A 17518-nucleotide genomic window follows, 5' to 3' on the forward strand; every position below is an offset into this window, starting at 1 on the left:
TGGCCCATGAAGGACCTCGCTTCTGGCCCATAAAGAACCAGGTTTTCGCCCCAGAACCAAGTATGACGCAAGCTAAACCATTGTTGGGCACGTAGAAAACAACAATGTCCTCTGTGCCTGAACCTGACAATAACAGATGTAAGCTGTGGTCCATGAAGGACCTCGCTTCTGGCCCATAAAGGACCTCGCCTCTGGCCCATAGAGTACCAGGTTATAACCACAGCACCAACTATGATGCAAGCTAAACCATTGTGGGGCACATAGAAAACAACAATATCCTCTGCGCCTGAACCTGACAATAAAAGATGTAAGCTGTGGCCCATGAAGGACCTCGCTTCTGGCCCATAAAGGACCTCGCCTCTGGCACATAAAGAACCAGGTTTTTGCCCCAGCACCAAGTATGATGCAAGCTAAACTATTGTGGGGCACTTTGAAAACAACAATGTCCTCTGTACCTGAACCTGACAATAACAGATATAAGCTGTGGCCCATGAAGGACCTCGCTTCTGGCCCATAAAGAACCAGGTTTTCGCCTCAGCACCAAGTATGATGCAAGCTAAACCATTGTGAGACACTTAGAAAACAACAATGTCCTCTGTGCCTGAACCTGACAATAACAGATGTAAGCTGTGGCCCATGAAGGACCACGCTTCTGGCCCAAAAAGAACCAGGTTTTTACCCCAGCACCAAGTATGATGCAAGCTAAACCATTGTGGGGCACTTAGAAAAAAACAATATCCTCTGTACCTGAACCTCACAATAACAGATGTAAGCTGTGGCCCATGAAGGACCACGCTTCTGGCCCAAAAAGAACCAGGTTTTCGCCGCAGCACCAAGTATGATGCAAGCTAAACCATTGTTGGACACTTAGAAAACAACAATGTCCTCTGTGCCTGAACCTGACAATAACAGATGTAAGCTGTGGCCCATGAAGGACCTCACGTCTGGCCCATAAAGAAACAGGTTTTTGCCCCAGCACCAAGTATGATGCAAGCTAAACCATTGTGGGACACTTAGAAAAAAACAATGTCCTCTGTGCCTGAACCTGACAATAACAGATATAAGCTGTGGCCCATGAAGGACCTCGCTTCTGGCCCATAAAGAACCAGGTTTTTGCCCCAGAACCAAGTATGATGCAAGCTAAACCATTGTTGGGCACGTAGAAAACAACAATGTCCTCTGTACCTGAACCTGACAATAACAGATATAAGCTGTGGCCCATGAAGGACCTCGCTTCTGGCCCATAAAGAACCAGGTTTTCGCCCCAGCACCAAGTATGATGCAAGCTAAACCATTGTGGGGCACTTACAAAAAAACAATGTCCTCTGTATCTGAACGTCACAATAACAGATGTAAGCTGTGGCCCATGAAGGACCACGCTTCTGGCCCAAAAAGAACCAGGTTTTCGCCGCAGCACCAAGTATGATGCAAGCTAAACCATTGTGGGGCACTTAGAAAAAAACAATATCCTCTGTACCTGAACGTCACAATAACAGATGTAAGCTGTGGCCCATGAAGGACCACGCTTCTGGCCCAAAAAGAACCAGGTTTTCGCCGCAGCACCAAGTATGATGCAAGCTAAACCATTGTTGGACACTTAGAAAACAACAATGTCCTCTGTGCCTGAACCTGACAATACCAGATGTAAGCTGTGGCCCATGAAGGACCTCACGTCTGGCCCATAAAGAACCAGGTTTTCGCCCCAGCACCAAGTATGATGCAAGCTAAACCATTGTGGGACACTTAGAAAACAACAATGTCCTCTGTGCCTGAACCTGACAATAACAGATATAAGCTGTGGACCATGAAGGACCTCGCTTCTGGCCCATAAAGAACCAGGTTTTCGCCGCAAAACCAAGTATGATGCAAGCTAAACCATTGTTGGGCACGTAGAAAACAACAATGTCCTCTGTACCTGAACCTGACAATAACAGATGTAAGCTGTGGCCCATGAAGGACCTCGCTTCTGGCCCATAAAGAACCAGGTTTTCGCCCCAGCACCAAGTATGATGCAAGCTAAACCATTGTGGGGCACTTAGAAAACAACAATGTCCTCTGTGCCTGAACCTGACAATAACAGATGTAAGCTGTGGCCCATAAAGGACCTCACTTCTGGCCCATAAAGGACCTCGCCTCTGGCCCATAAAGTAACAGGTTATAACCACAGCACCAACAATGATGCAAGCTAAACCATTGTGGGGCACTTAGAATACAACAATATCCTCTGCGCCTGAACCTGACAATAACAGATGTAAGCTGTGGCCCATGCAGGACCTCGCTTCTGGCCCATAAATGACCTCGCCTCTGGCCCATAAAGAACCAGGTTTTTGCCCCAGCACCAAGAATGATGCAAGCTAAACTATTGTGGGGCACTTAGAAAACAACAATGTCCTCTGTACCTGAACCTGACAATAACAGATATAAGCTGAGGCCCATGAAGGACCTCGCTTCTGGCCCATAAAGAACCAGGTTTTCGCCTCAGCACCAGATATGATGCAAGCTAAACCATTGTGAGACACTTAGAAAACAACAATGTCCTCGGTGGCTGAACCTGAGAATAACAGATGCAAGCTGTGGCCCATGAAGGACCTCGCTTCTGGCCCATACAGAACCAGGTTTTCGCCCCAGAACCAAGTATGACGCAAGCTAAACCATTGTTGGGCACGTAGAAAACAACAATGTCCTCTGTGCCTGAACCTGACAATAACAGATGTAAGCTGTGGTCCATGAAGGACCTCGCTTCTGGCCCATAAAGGACCTCGCCTCTGGCCCATAGAGTACCAGGTTATAACCACAGCACCAACTATGATGCAAGCTAAACCATTGTGGGGCACATAGAAAACAACAATATCCTCTGCGCCTGAACCTGACAATAAAAGATGTAAGCTGTGGCCCATGAAGGACCTCGCTTCTGGCCCATAAAGGACCTCGCCTCTGGCCCATAAAGAACCAGGTTTTTGCCCCAGCACCAAGTATGATGCAAGCTAAACTATTGTGGGGCACTTTGAAAACAACAATGTCCTCTGTACCTGAACCTGACAATAACAGATATAAGCTGTGGCCCATGAAGGACCTCGCTTCTGGCCCATAAAGAACCAGGTTTTCGCCTCAGCACCAAGTATGATGCAAGCTAAACCATTGTGAGACACTTAGAAAACAACAATGTCCTCTGTGCCTGAACCTGACAATAACAGATGTAAGCTGTGGCCCATGAAGGACCACGCTTCTGGCCCAAAAAGAACCAGGTTTTTACCCCAGCACCAAGTATGATGCAAGCTAAACCATTGTGGGGCACTTAGAAAAAAACAATATCCTCTGTACCTGAACCTCACAATAACAGATGTAAGCTGTGGCCCATGAAGGACCACGCTTCTGGCCCAAAAAGAACCAGGTTTTCGCCGCAGCACCAAGTATGATGCAAGCTAAACCATTGTTGGACACTTAGAAAACAACAATGTCCTCTGTGCCTGAACCTGACAATAACAGATGTAAGCTGTGGCCCATGAAGGACCTCACGTCTGGCCCATAAAGAAACAGGTTTTTGCCCCAGCACCAAGTATGATGCAAGCTAAACCATTGTGGGACACTTAGAAAAAAACAATGTCCTCTGTGCCTGAACCTGACAATAACAGATATAAGCTGTGGCCCATGAAGGACCTCGCTTCTGGCCCATAAAGAACCAGGTTTTTGCCCCAGAACCAAGTATGATGCAAGCTAAACCATTGTTGGGCACGTAGAAAACAACAATGTCCTCTGTACCTGAACCTGACAATAACAGATGTAAGCTGTGGCCCATGAAGGACCTCGCTTCTGGCCCATAAAGGACCTCGCCTCTGGCCCATAAAGGACCTCGCCTCTGGCCCATAAAGAACCAGGTTTCCTCCCCAGCACCAAGTATGATGCAAGCTAAACCATTGTGGGGCACTTAGAAAACAACAATGTCCTCTGTGCCTGAACCTGACAATAACAGATGTAAGCTGTGGCCCATGAAGGACCTCACTTCTGGCCCATAAAGGACCTCGCCTCTGGCCCATAAAGTACCAGGTTATAACCACAGCACCAACTATGATGCAAGCTAAACGATTGTGGCGCACTTAGAAAACAACAATATCCTCTGCGCCTGAACCTGACAATAACAGATGTAAGCTGTGGCCCATGAAGGACCTCGCTTCTGGCCCATAAAGGACCTCGCCTCTGGCCCATAAAGAACCAGGTTTTTGCCCCAGCACCAAGTATGATGCAAGCTAAACTATTGTGGGGCACTTAGAAAACAACAATGTCCTCTGCACCTGAACCTGACAATAACAGATGTAAGCTGTGGCCCATGAAGGACCTCGCTTCTGGCCCATAAAGAACCAGGTTTTCGCCCCAGCACCAAGTATGATGCAAGCTAAACCATTGTGGGGCACGTAGAAAACAACAATATCCTCTGTGCCTAAACCTGACAATAACAGATGTAAGCTGTGGCCCATGAAGGACCTCGCTTCTGGCCCATAAAAGACCTCGCCTCTGGCCCATAAAGAACCAGGTCTTCGCCCCAGCACCAACTATGATGCTAGCTAAACCATTCTGGGGAACTTAGAAAACAACAATGTCCTCTGTGCCTGAACCTGACAATAACAGATGTAAGTTGTGGCCCATGAAGGAGCTAGCCTCTGGCCCATAAAGAACCAGGTTTTCGCCCCAGCACCAAGTATGATGCAAGCTAAACCATTGTGGGGCAGGTGGAAAACAACAATGTCCTCTGTGCCTGAACCTGACAATAACAGATATAAGCTGTGGCCCATGAAGGACCTCGCTTCTGGCCCATAAGGAACCAGGTTTTCGCCCCAGCACCAAGTATGATTCAAGCTAAACCATTGTGGGGCACTTAGAAAAAAACAATGTCCTCTGTACCTGAACCTGACAATAACAGAGGTATGATGTGGCCCATGCAGGACCTCGCTTCTGGCCCATAAATGACCTCGCCTCTGGCCCATAAAGAACCAGGTTTTCGCCTCAGCACCAAGTATGATGCAAGCTAAACCATTGTGAGACACTTAGAAAACAACAATGTCCTCTGTGCCTGAACCTGACAATAACAGATGTAAGCTGTGGCCCATGAAGGACCACGCTTCTGGCCCAAAAAGAACCAGGTTTTTACCCCAGCACCAAGTATGATGCAAGCTAAACCATTGTGGGGCACTTAGAAAAAAACAATATCCTCTGTACCTGAACCTCACAATAACAGATGTAAGCTGTGGCCCATGAAGGACCACGCTTCTGGCCCAAAAAGAACCAGGTTTTCGCCGCAGCACCAAGTATGATGCAAGCTAAACCATTGTTGGACACTTAGAAAACAACAATGTCCTCTGTGCCTGAACCTGACAATAACAGATGTAAGCTGTGGCCCATGAAGGACCTCACGTCTGGCCCATAAAGAAACAGGTTTTTGCCCCAGCACCAAGTATGATGCAAGCTAAACCATTGTGGGACACTTAGAAAAAAACAATGTCCTCTGTGCCTGAACCTGACAATAACAGATATAAGCTGTGGCCCATGAAGGACCTCGCTTCTGGCCCATAAAGAACCAGGTTTTTGCCCCAGAACCAAGTATGATGCAAGCTAAACCATTGTTGGGCACGTAGAAAACAACAATGTCCTCTGTACCTGAACCTGACAATAACAGATATAAGCTGTGGCCCATGAAGGACCTCGCTTCTGGCCCATAAAGAACCAGGTTTTCGCCCCAGCACCAAGTATGATGCAAGCTAAACCATTGTGGGGCACTTACAAAAAAACAATGTCCTCTGTATCTGAACGTCACAATAACAGATGTAAGCTGTGGCCCATGAAGGACCACGCTTCTGGCCCAAAAAGAACCAGGTTTTCGCCGCAGCACCAAGTATGATGCAAGCTAAACCATTGTGGGGCACTTAGAAAAAAACAATATCCTCTGTACCTGAACGTCACAATAACAGATGTAAGCTGTGGCCCATGAAGGACCACGCTTCTGGCCCAAAAAGAACCAGGTTTTCGCCGCAGCACCAAGTATGATGCAAGCTAAACCATTGTTGGACACTTAGAAAACAACAATGTCCTCTGTGCCTGAACCTGACAATACCAGATGTAAGCTGTGGCCCATGAAGGACCTCACGTCTGGCCCATAAAGAACCAGGTTTTCGCCCCAGCACCAAGTATGATGCAAGCTAAACCATTGTGGGACACTTAGAAAACAACAATGTCCTCTGTGCCTGAACCTGACAATAACAGATATAAGCTGTGGACCATGAAGGACCTCGCTTCTGGCCCATAAAGAACCAGGTTTTCGCCGCAAAACCAAGTATGATGCAAGCTAAACCATTGTTGGGCACGTAGAAAACAACAATGTCCTCTGTACCTGAACCTGACAATAACAGATGTAAGCTGTGGTCCATGAAGGACCTCGCTTCTGGCCCATAAAGAACCAGGTTTTCGCCCCAGCACCAAGTATGATGCAAGCTAAACCATTGTGGGGCACTTAGAAAACAACAATGTCCTCTGTGCCTGAACCTGACAATAACAGATGTAAGCTGTGGCCCATAAAGGACCTCACTTCTGGCCCATAAAGGACCTCGCCTCTGGCCCATAAAGTAACAGGTTATAACCACAGCACCAACAATGATGCAAGCTAAACCATTGTGGGGCACTTAGAATACAACAATATCCTCTGCGCCTGAACCTGACAATAACAGATGTAAGCTGTGGCCCATGCAGGACCTCGCCTCTGGCCCATAAAGAACCAGGTTTTTGCCCCAGCACCAAGAATGATGCAAGCTAAACTATTGTGGGACACTTAGAAAACAACAATGTCCTCTGTACCTGAACCTGACAATAACAGATATAAGCTGAGGCCCATGAAGGACCTCGCTTCTGGCCCATAAAGAACCAGGTTTTCGCCTCAGCACCAGATATGATGCAAGCTAAACCATTGTGAGACACTTAGAAAACAACAATGTCCTCGGTGGCTGAACCTGAGAATAACAGATGCAAGCTGTGGCCCATGAAGGACCTCGCTTCTGGCCCATAAAGAACCAGGTTTTCGCCCCAGAACCAAGTATGACGCAAGCTAAACCATTGTTGGGCACGTAGAAAACAACAATGTCCTCTGTGCCTGAACCTGACAATAACAGATGTAAGCTGTGGTCCATGAAGGACCTCGCTTCTGGCCCATAAAGGACCTCGCCTCTGGCCCATAGAGTACCAGGTTATAACCACAGCACCAACTATGATGCAAGCTAAACCATTGTGGGGCACATAGAAAACAACAATATCCTCTGCGCCTGAACCTGACAATAAAAGATGTAAGCTGTGGCCCATGAAGGACCTCGCTTCTGGCCCATAAAGGACCTCGCCTCTGGCCCATAAAGAACCAGGTTTTTGCCCCAGCACCAAGTATGATGCAAGCTAAACTATTGTGGGGCACTTTGAAAACAACAATGTCCTCTGTACCTGAACCTGACAATAACAGATATAAGCTGTGGCCCATGAAGGACCTCGCTTCTGGCCCATAAAGAACCAGGTTTTCGCCTCAGCACCAAGTATGATGCAAGCTAAACCATTGTGAGACACTTAGAAAACAACAATGTCCTCTGTGCCTGAACCTGACAATAACAGATGTAAGCTGTGGCCCATGAAGGACCACGCTTCTGGCCCAAAAAGAACCAGGTTTTTACCCCAGCACCAAGTATGATGCAAGCTAAACCATTGTGGGGCACTTAGAAAAAAACAATATCCTCTGTACCTGAACCTCACAATAACAGATGTAAGCTGTGGCCCATGAAGGACCACGCTTCTGGCCCAAAAAGAACCAGGTTTTCGCCGCAGCACCAAGTATGATGCAAGCTAAACCATTGTTGGACACTTAGAAAACAACAATGTCCTCTGTGCCTGAACCTGACAATAACAGATGTAAGCTGTGGCCCATGAAGGACCTCACGTCTGGCCCATAAAGAAACAGGTTTTTGCCCCAGCACCAAGTATGATGCAAGCTAAACCATTGTGGGACACTTAGAAAAAAACAATGTCCTCTGTGCCTGAACCTGACAATAACAGATATAAGCTGTGGCCCATGAAGGACCTCGCTTCTGGCCCATAAAGAACCAGGTTTTTGCCCCAGAACCAAGTATGATGCAAGCTAAACCATTGTTGGGCACGTAGAAAACAACAATGTCCTCTGTACCTGAACCTGACAATAACAGATGTAAGCTGTGGCCCATGAAGGACCTCGCTTCTGGCCCATAAAGGACCTCGCCTCTGGCCCATAAAGAACCAGGTTTCCTCCCCAGCACCAAGTATGATGCAAGCTAAACCATTGTGGGGCACTTAGAAAACAACAATGTCCTCTGTGCCTGAACCTGACAATAACAGATGTAAGCTGTGGCCCATGAAGAACCTCACTTCTGGCCCATAAAGGACCTCGCCTCTGGCCCATAAAGTACCAGGTTATAACCACAGCACCAACTATGATGCAAGCTAAACGATTGTGGGGCACTTAGAAAACAACAATATCCTCTGCGCCTGAACCTGACAATAACAGATGTAAGCTGTGGCCCATGAAGGACCTCGCTTCTGGCCCATAAAGGACCTCGCCTCTGGCCCATAAAGAACCAGGTTTTTGCCCCAGCACCAAGTATGATGCAAGCTAAACTATTGTGGGGCACTTAGAAAACAACAATGTCCTCTGTGCCTGAACCTGACAATAACAGATGTAAGCTGTGGCCCATGAAGGACCTCGCTTCTGGCCCATAAAGAACCAGGTTTTCGCCCCAGCACCAAGTATGATGCAAGCTAAACCATTGTGGGGCACGTAGAAAACAACAATATCCTCTGTGCCTAAACCTGACAATAACAGATGTAAGCTGTGGCCCATGAAGGACCTCGCTTCTGGCCCATAAAAGACCTCGCCTCTGGCCCATAAAGAACCAGGTCTTCGCCCCAGCACCAACTATGATGCTAGCTAAACCATTCTGGGGAACTTAGAAAACAACAATGTCCTCTGTGCCTGAACCTGACAATAACAGATGTAAGTTGTGGCCCATGAAGGAGCTAGCCTCTGGCCCATAAAGAACCAGGTTTTCGCCCCAGCACCAAGTATGATGCAAGCTAAACCATTGTGGGGCAGGTGGAAAACAACAATGTCCTCTGTGCCTGAACCTGACAATAACAGATATAAGCTGTGGCCCATGAAGGACCTCGCTTCTGGCCCATAAGGAACCAGGTTTTCGCCCCAGCACCAAGTATGATTCAAGCTAAACCATTGTGGGGCACTTAGAAAAAAACAATGTCCTCTGTACCTGAACCTGACAATAACAGAGGTATGATGTGGCCCATGCAGGACCTCGCTTCTGGCCCATAAATGACCTCGCCTCTGGCCCATAAAGAACCAGGTTTTCGCCCCAGAACCAAGTATGATGCAAACTAAACCATTGTGGGGCACTTAGAAAACAACAATGTCCTCTGTACCTGAACCTGACAATAACAGATGTAAGCTGTGGCCCATAAAGGACCTCACTTCTGGCCCATAAAGGACCTCGCCTCTGGCCCATAAAGTAACAGGTTATAACCACAGCACCAACAATGATGCAAGCTAAACCATTGTGGGGCACTTAGAATACAACAATATCCTCTGCGCCTGAACCTGACAATAACAGATGTAAGCTGTGGCCCATGCAGGACCTCGCTTCTGGCCCATAAATGACCTCGCCTCTGGCCCATAAAGAACCAGGTTTTTGCCCCAGCACCAAGAATGATGCAAGCTAAACTATTGTGGGACACTTAGAAAACAACAATGTCCTCTGTACCTGAACCTGACAATAACAGATATAAGCTGAGGCCCATGAAGGACCTCGCTTCTGGCCCATAAAGAACCAGGTTTTCGCCTCAGCACCAGATATGATGCAAGCTAAACCATTGTGAGACACTTAGAAAACAACAATGTCCTCGGTGGCTGAACCTGAGAATAACAGATGCAAGCTGTGGCCCATGAAGGACCTCGCTTCTGGCCCATAAAGAACCAGGTTTTCGCCCCAGAACCAAGTATGACGCAAGCTAAACCATTGTTGGGCACGTAGAAAACAACAATGTCCTCTGTGCCTGAACCTGACAATAACAGATGTAAGCTGTGGTCCATGAAGGACCTCGCTTCTGGCCCATAAAGGACCTCGCCTCTGGCCCATAGAGTACCAGGTTATAACCACAGCACCAACTATGATGCAAGCTAAACCATTGTGGGGCACATAGAAAACAACAATATCCTCTGCGCCTGAACCTGACAATAAAAGATGTAAGCTGTGGCCCATGAAGGACCTCGCTTCTGGCCCATAAAGGACCTCGCCTCTGGCCCATAAAGAACCAGGTTTTTGCCCCAGCACCAAGTATGATGCAAGCTAAACTATTGTGGGGCACTTTGAAAACAACAATGTCCTCTGTACCTGAACCTGACAATAACAGATATAAGCTGTGGCCCATGAAGGACCTCGCTTCTGGCCCATAAAGAACCAGGTTTTCGCCTCAGCACCAAGTATGATGCAAGCTAAACCATTGTGAGACACTTAGAAAACAACAATGTCCTCTGTGCCTGAACCTGACAATAACAGATGTAAGCTGTGGCCCATGAAGGACCACGCTTCTGGCCCAAAAAGAACCAGGTTTTTACCCCAGCACCAAGTATGATGCAAGCTAAACCATTGTGGGGCACTTAGAAAAAAACAATATCCTCTGTACCTGAACCTCACAATAACAGATGTAAGCTGTGGCCCATGAAGGACCACGCTTCTGGCCCAAAAAGAACCAGGTTTTCGCCGCAGCACCAAGTATGATGCAAGCTAAACCATTGTTGGACACTTAGAAAACAACAATGTCCTCTGTGCCTGAACCTGACAATAACAGATGTAAGCTGTGGCCCATGAAGGACCTCACGTCTGGCCCATAAAGAAACAGGTTTTTGCCCCAGCACCAAGTATGATGCAAGCTAAACCATTGTGGGACACTTAGAAAAAAACAATGTCCTCTGTGCCTGAACCTGACAATAACAGATATAAGCTGTGGCCCATGAAGGACCTCGCTTCTGGCCCATAAAGAACCAGGTTTTTGCCCCAGAACCAAGTATGATGCAAGCTAAACCATTGTTGGGCACGTAGAAAACAACAATGTCCTCTGTACCTGAACCTGACAATAACAGATGTAAGCTGTGGCCCATGAAGGACCTCGCTTCTGGCCCATAAAGGACCTCGCCTCTGGCCCATAAAGAACCAGGTTTCCTCCCCAGCACCAAGTATGATGCAAGCTAAACCATTGTGGGGCACTTAGAAAACAACAATGTCCTCTGTGCCTGAACCTGACAATAACAGATGTAAGCTGTGGCCCATGAAGAACCTCACTTCTGGCCCATAAAGGACCTCGCCTCTGGCCCATAAAGTACCAGGTTATAACCACAGCACCAACTATGATGCAAGCTAAACGATTGTGGGGCACTTAGAAAACAACAATATCCTCTGCGCCTGAACCTGACAATAACAGATGTAAGCTGTGGCCCATGAAGGACCTCGCTTCTGGCCCATAAAGGACCTCGCCTCTGGCCCATAAAGAACCAGGTTTTTGCCCCAGCACCAAGTATGATGCAAGCTAAACTATTGTGGGGCACTTAGAAAACAACAATGTCCTCTGCACCTGAACCTGACAATAACAGATGTAAGCTGTGGCCCATGAAGGACCTCGCTTCTGGCCCATAAAGAACCAGGTTTTCGCCCCAGCACCAAGTATGATGCAAGCTAAACCATTGTGGGGCACGTAGAAAACAACAATATCCTCTGTGCCTAAACCTGACAATAACAGATGTAAGCTGTGGCCCATGAAGGACCTCGCTTCTGGCCCATAAAAGACCTCGCCTCTGGCCCATAAAGAACCAGGTCTTCGCCCCAGCACCAACTATGATGCTAGCTAAACCATTCTGGGGAACTTAGAAAACAACAATGTCCTCTGTGCCTGAACCTGACAATAACAGATGTAAGTTGTGGCCCATGAAGGAGCTAGCCTCTGGCCCATAAAGAACCAGGTTTTCGCCCCAGCACCAAGTATGATGCAAGCTAAACCATTGTGGGGCAGGTGGAAAACAACAATGTCCTCTGTGCCTGAACCTGACAATAACAGATATAAGCTGTGGCCCATGAAGGACCTCGCTTCTGGCCCATAAGGAACCAGGTTTTCGCCCCAGCACCAAGTATGATTCAAGCTAAACCATTGTGGGGCACTTAGAAAAAAACAATGTCCTCTGTACCTGAACCTGACAATAACAGAGGTATGATGTGGCCCATGCAGGACCTCGCTTCTGGCCCATAAATGACCTCGCCTCTGGCCCATAAAGAACCAGGTTTTCGCCCCAGAACCAAGTATGATGCAAACTAAACCATTGTGGGGCACTTAGAAAACAACAATGTCCTCTGTACCTGAACCTGACAATAACAGATGTAAGCTGTGGCCCATGAAGGACCTAGCTTCTGGCCCATAAAGAACCAGGTTTTCGCCCCAGCACCAAGTATGATGCAAGCTAAACCATTGTGAGACACTTAGAAAACAACAACGTCCTCTGTGCCTGAACCTGACAATAACAGATATAAGCTGTGGCCCATGAAGGACCTCGCTTCTGGCCCATAAAGAACCAGGTTTTCGCCCCAGAACCAAGTATGATGCAAGCTAAACCATTGTGGGGCAGGTAGAAAACAACAATGTCCTCTGTACCTGAACCTGACAATAACAGATGTAAGCTGTGGCCCATGAAGGACCTCGCTTCTGGCCCATAAAGGACCTCGCCTCTGGCCCATAAAGAACCAGGTTTCCTCCCCAGCACCAAGTATGATGCAAGCTAAACCATTGTGCGGCACTTAGAAAACAACAATGTCCTCTGTGCCTGAACCTGACAATAACAGATGTAAGCTGTGGCCCATAAAGGACCTCGCCTTTGGCCCATAAAGGACCTCGCCTCTGGCCCATAAAGTACCAGGTTATAACCACAGCACCAACTATGATGCAAGCTAAACCATTGTGGGGCACTTAGAAAACAACAATATCCTCGGTGCCTGAACCTGACAATAACAGATGTAAGCTGTGGCCCATGAAGGACCTCGCTTCTGGCCCATAAAAGACCTCGCCTCTGGCCCATAAAGAACCAGGTTTTTGCCCCAGCACCAAGTATGATGCAAGCTGAACTATTCTGGGGCACTTAGAAAACAACAATGTCCTCTGTACCTGAACCTGACAATAACAGATATAAGCTGTGGCCCATGAAGGACCTCGCTTCTGGCCCATAAAGAACCAGGTTTTCGCCTCAGCACCAAGTATGATGCAAGCTAAACCATTGTGAGTCACTTACAAAACAACAATGTCCTCTGTGTCTGAACGTGAAAATAACAGATGTAAGCTGTGGCCCATGAAGGACCTCGATTCTGGCCCATAAAGAACCAGGTTTTCGCCCCAGCACCACGTATGATGCAAGCTAAACCATTGTGGGGCACATAGAAAACAACAATGTCCTCTGTGCCTGAACCTGACAATAACAGATGTAAGCTGTGCCCCATGAAGGACCTCGCTTCTGGCCCATAAAGGACCTCGCCTCTGGCCCATAAAGAACCAGGTTTTCGCCCCAGCACCAAGTATGATGCAAGCTAAACCACTGTGGGGCACTTAGAAAACAACAATGTCCTCTGTGCCTGAACCTGACAATAACAGATGTAAGTTGTGGCCCATGAAGGACCTAACCTCTGGCCCATAAAGAACCAGGTTTTCGCCCCAGCACCAAGTATGATGCAAGCTAAACCATTGTGGGGCACTTAGAAAACAACAATGTCCTCTGTGCCTGAAACTGACAATAACAGATGTAAGCTGTGGCCCATGAAGGACCACGCTTCTGGCCCAAAATGAACCAGGTTTTTACCCCAGCACCAAGTATGATGGAAGCTAAACCATTGTGGGGCACTTAGAAAAAAACAATATCCTCTGTACCTGAACCTCACAATAACAGATGTAAGCTGTGGCCCATGAAGGACCACGCTTCTGGCCCAAAAAGAACCAGGTTTTCGCCGCAGCACCAAGTATGATGCAAGCTAAACCATTGTTGGACACTTAGAAAACAACAATGTCCTCTGTGCCTGAACCAGAGAATAACAGATGTAAGCTGTGGCGCAGGAAGGACCTCGCTTCTGGCCCATAAAGGACCTCGCCTCTAGCCCATAAAGTACAAGGTTATAACCACAGCACCAACTATGATGCAAGCTAAACCATTGTGGGGCACTTAGAAAACAACAATGTCCTCTGTGGCTGAACCTGACAATAATAGATGTAAGCTGTGGCCCATGAAGGACCTCACTTCTGGCCCATAAAGAACCAGGTTTTCGCCCCAGCACCAAGTATGATGCAAGCTAAACCATTGTGGGGCACGTGGAAAAAAAAATGTCCTCTGTGCCTGAACCTGACAATAACAGATATAAGCTGTGGCCCATGAAGGACCTCGCTTCTGGCCCATAAAGAACCAGGTTTTCTCCCCAGCACCAAGTATGATGCAAGCTAAACCATTGTAGGGCACTTAGAAAAAAACAATGTCCTCTGTAGCTGAACCTGACAATAACAGATGTAAGCTGTGGCCCATGCACGACCTCGCTTCTGGCCCATAAATGACCTCGCCTCTGGCCCATAAAGAACCAGGTTTTCGCCCCAGCACCAATTATGATGCAAGCTAAACCATTGTGGGGCAATTAGAAAACAACAATGTCCTCTGTGCCTGAACCTGACAATAACAGCTGTAAGCTGTGGCCCATGAAAGACCTCGCTTCTGGCCCATAAAGAACCAGGTTTTTGCCCCAGCACCAAGTATGAGGTAAGTTAAACCATTGTGGGACACTTAGAAAAAAACAATGTCCTCTGTGCCTGAACCTGACAATAACAGATATAAGCTGTGGCCCATGAAGGACCTCGCTTCTGGCCCATAAAGAACCAGGTTTTCGCCCCAGAACCAAGTATGATGCAAGCTAAACCATTGTTGGGCACGTAGAAAACAACAATGTCCTCTGTACCTGAACCTGACAATAACAGATGTAAGCTGTGGCCCATGAAGGACCTCGCTTCTGGCCCATAAAGGACCTCGCCTCTGGCCCATAAAGAACCAGGTATCCTCCCCAGCACCAAGTATGATGCAAGCTAAACCATTGTGGGGCACTTAGAAAACAACAATGTCCTCTGTGCCTGAACCTGACAATAACAGATGTAAGCTGTGGCCCATAAAGGACCTCGCCTTTGGCCCATAAAGGACCTCGCCTCTGGCCCATAAAGTACCAGGTTATAACCACAGCACCAACTATGATGCAAGCTAAACCATTGTGGGGCACTTAGAAAACAACAATATCCTCGGTGCCTGAACCTGACAATAACAGATGTAAGCTGTGGCCCATGAAGGACCTCGCTTCTGGCCCATAAAGGACCTCGCCTCTGGCCCATAAAGAACCAGGTTTTTGCCCCAGCACCAAGTATGATGCAAGCTGAACTATTCTGGGGCACTTAGAAAACAACAATGTCCTCTGTACCTGAACCTGACAATAACAGATATAAGCTGTGGCCCATGAAGGACCTCGCTTCTGGCCCATAAAGAACCAGGTTATCGCCTCAGCACCAAGTATGATGCAAGCTAAACCATTGTGAGTCACTTAGAAAACAACAATGTCCTCTGTGTCTGAACGTGAAAATAACAGATGTAAGCTGTGGCCCATGAAGGACCTCGATTCTGGCCCATAAAGAACCAGGTTTTCGCCCCAGCACCACGTATGATGCAAGCTAAACCATTGTGGGGCACGTAGAAAACAACAATGTCCTCTGTGCCTGAACCTGACAATAACAGATGTAAGCTGTGCCCCATGAAGGACCTCGCTTCTGGCCCATAAAGGACCTCGCCTCTGGCCCATAAAGAACCAGGTTTTCGCCCCAGCACCAAGTATGATGCAAGCTAAACCACTGTGGGGCACTTAGAAAACAACAATGTCCTCTGTGCCTGAACCTGACAATAACAGATGTAAGTTGTGGCCCATGAAGGACCTAACCTCTGGCCCATAAAGAACCAGGTTTTCGCCCCAGCACCAAGTATGATGCAAGCTAAACCATTGTGGGGCACTTAGAAAACAACAATGTCCTCTGTGCCTGAAACTGACAATAACAGATGTAAGCTGTGGCCCATGAAGGACCACGCTTCTGGCCCAAAATGAACCAGGTTTTTACCCCAGCACCAAGTATGATGCAAGCTAAACCATTGTGGGGCACTTAGAAAAAAACAATATCCTCTGTACCTGAACCTCACAATAACAGATGTAAGCTGTGGCCCATGAAGGACCACGCTTCTGGCCCAAAAAGAACCAGGTTTTCGCCGCAGCACCAAGTATGATGCAAGCTAAACCATTGTTGGACACTTAGAAAACAACAATGTCCTCTGTGCCTGAACCAGAGAATAACAGATGTAAGCTGTGGCGCAGGAAGGACCTCGCTTCTGGCCCATAAAGGACCTCGCCTCTAGCCCATAAAGTACAAGGTTATAACCACAGCACCAACTATGATGCAAGCTAAACCATTGTGGGGCACTTAGAAAACAACAATGTCCTCTGTGGCTGAACCTGACAATAATAGATGTAAGCTGTGGCCCATGAAGGACCTCACTTCTGGCCCATAAAGAACCAGGTTTTCGCCCCAGCACCAAGTATGATGCAAGCTAAACCATTGTGGGGCACGTGGAAAAAAAAATGTCCTCTGTGCCTGAACCTGACAATAACAGATATAAGCTGTGGCCCATGAAGGACCTCGCTTCTGGCCCATAAAGAACCAGGTTTTCTCCCCAGCACCAAGTATGATGCAAGCTAAACCATTGTAGGGCACTTAGAAAAAAACAATGTCCTCTGTAGCTGAACCTGACAATAACAGATGTAAGCTGTGGCCCATGCACGACCTCGCTTCTGGCCCATAAATGACCTCGCCTCTGGCCCATAAAGAACCAGGTTTTCGCCCCAGCACCAATTATCATGCAAGCTAAACCATTGTGGGGCAATTAGAAAACAACAATGTCCTCTGTGCCTGAACCTGACAATAACAGCTGTAAGCTGTGGCCCATGAAAGACCTCGCTTCTGGCCCATAAAGAACCAGGTTTTTGCCCCAGCACCAAGTATGAGGTAAGTTAAACCATTGTGGGACACTTAGAAAAAAACAATGTCCTCTGTGCCTGAACCTGACAATAACAGATATAAGCTGTGGCCCATGAAGGACCTCGCTTCTGGCCCATAAAGAACCAGGTTTTCGCCCCAGAACCAAGTATGATGCAAGCTAAACCATTGTTGGGCACGTAGAAAACAACAATGTCCTCTGTACCTGAACCTGACAATAACAGATGTAAGCTGTGGCCCATGAAGGACCTCGCTTCTGGCCCATAAAGGACCTCGCCTCTGGCCCATAAAGAACCAGGTATCCTCCCCAGCA

This window comes from Rhineura floridana, chromosome 8, assembly GCF_030035675.1.
Source record: "Rhineura floridana isolate rRhiFlo1 chromosome 8, rRhiFlo1.hap2, whole genome shotgun sequence".
Lineage (NCBI taxonomy): Eukaryota > Metazoa > Chordata > Lepidosauria > Squamata > Rhineuridae > Rhineura > Rhineura floridana.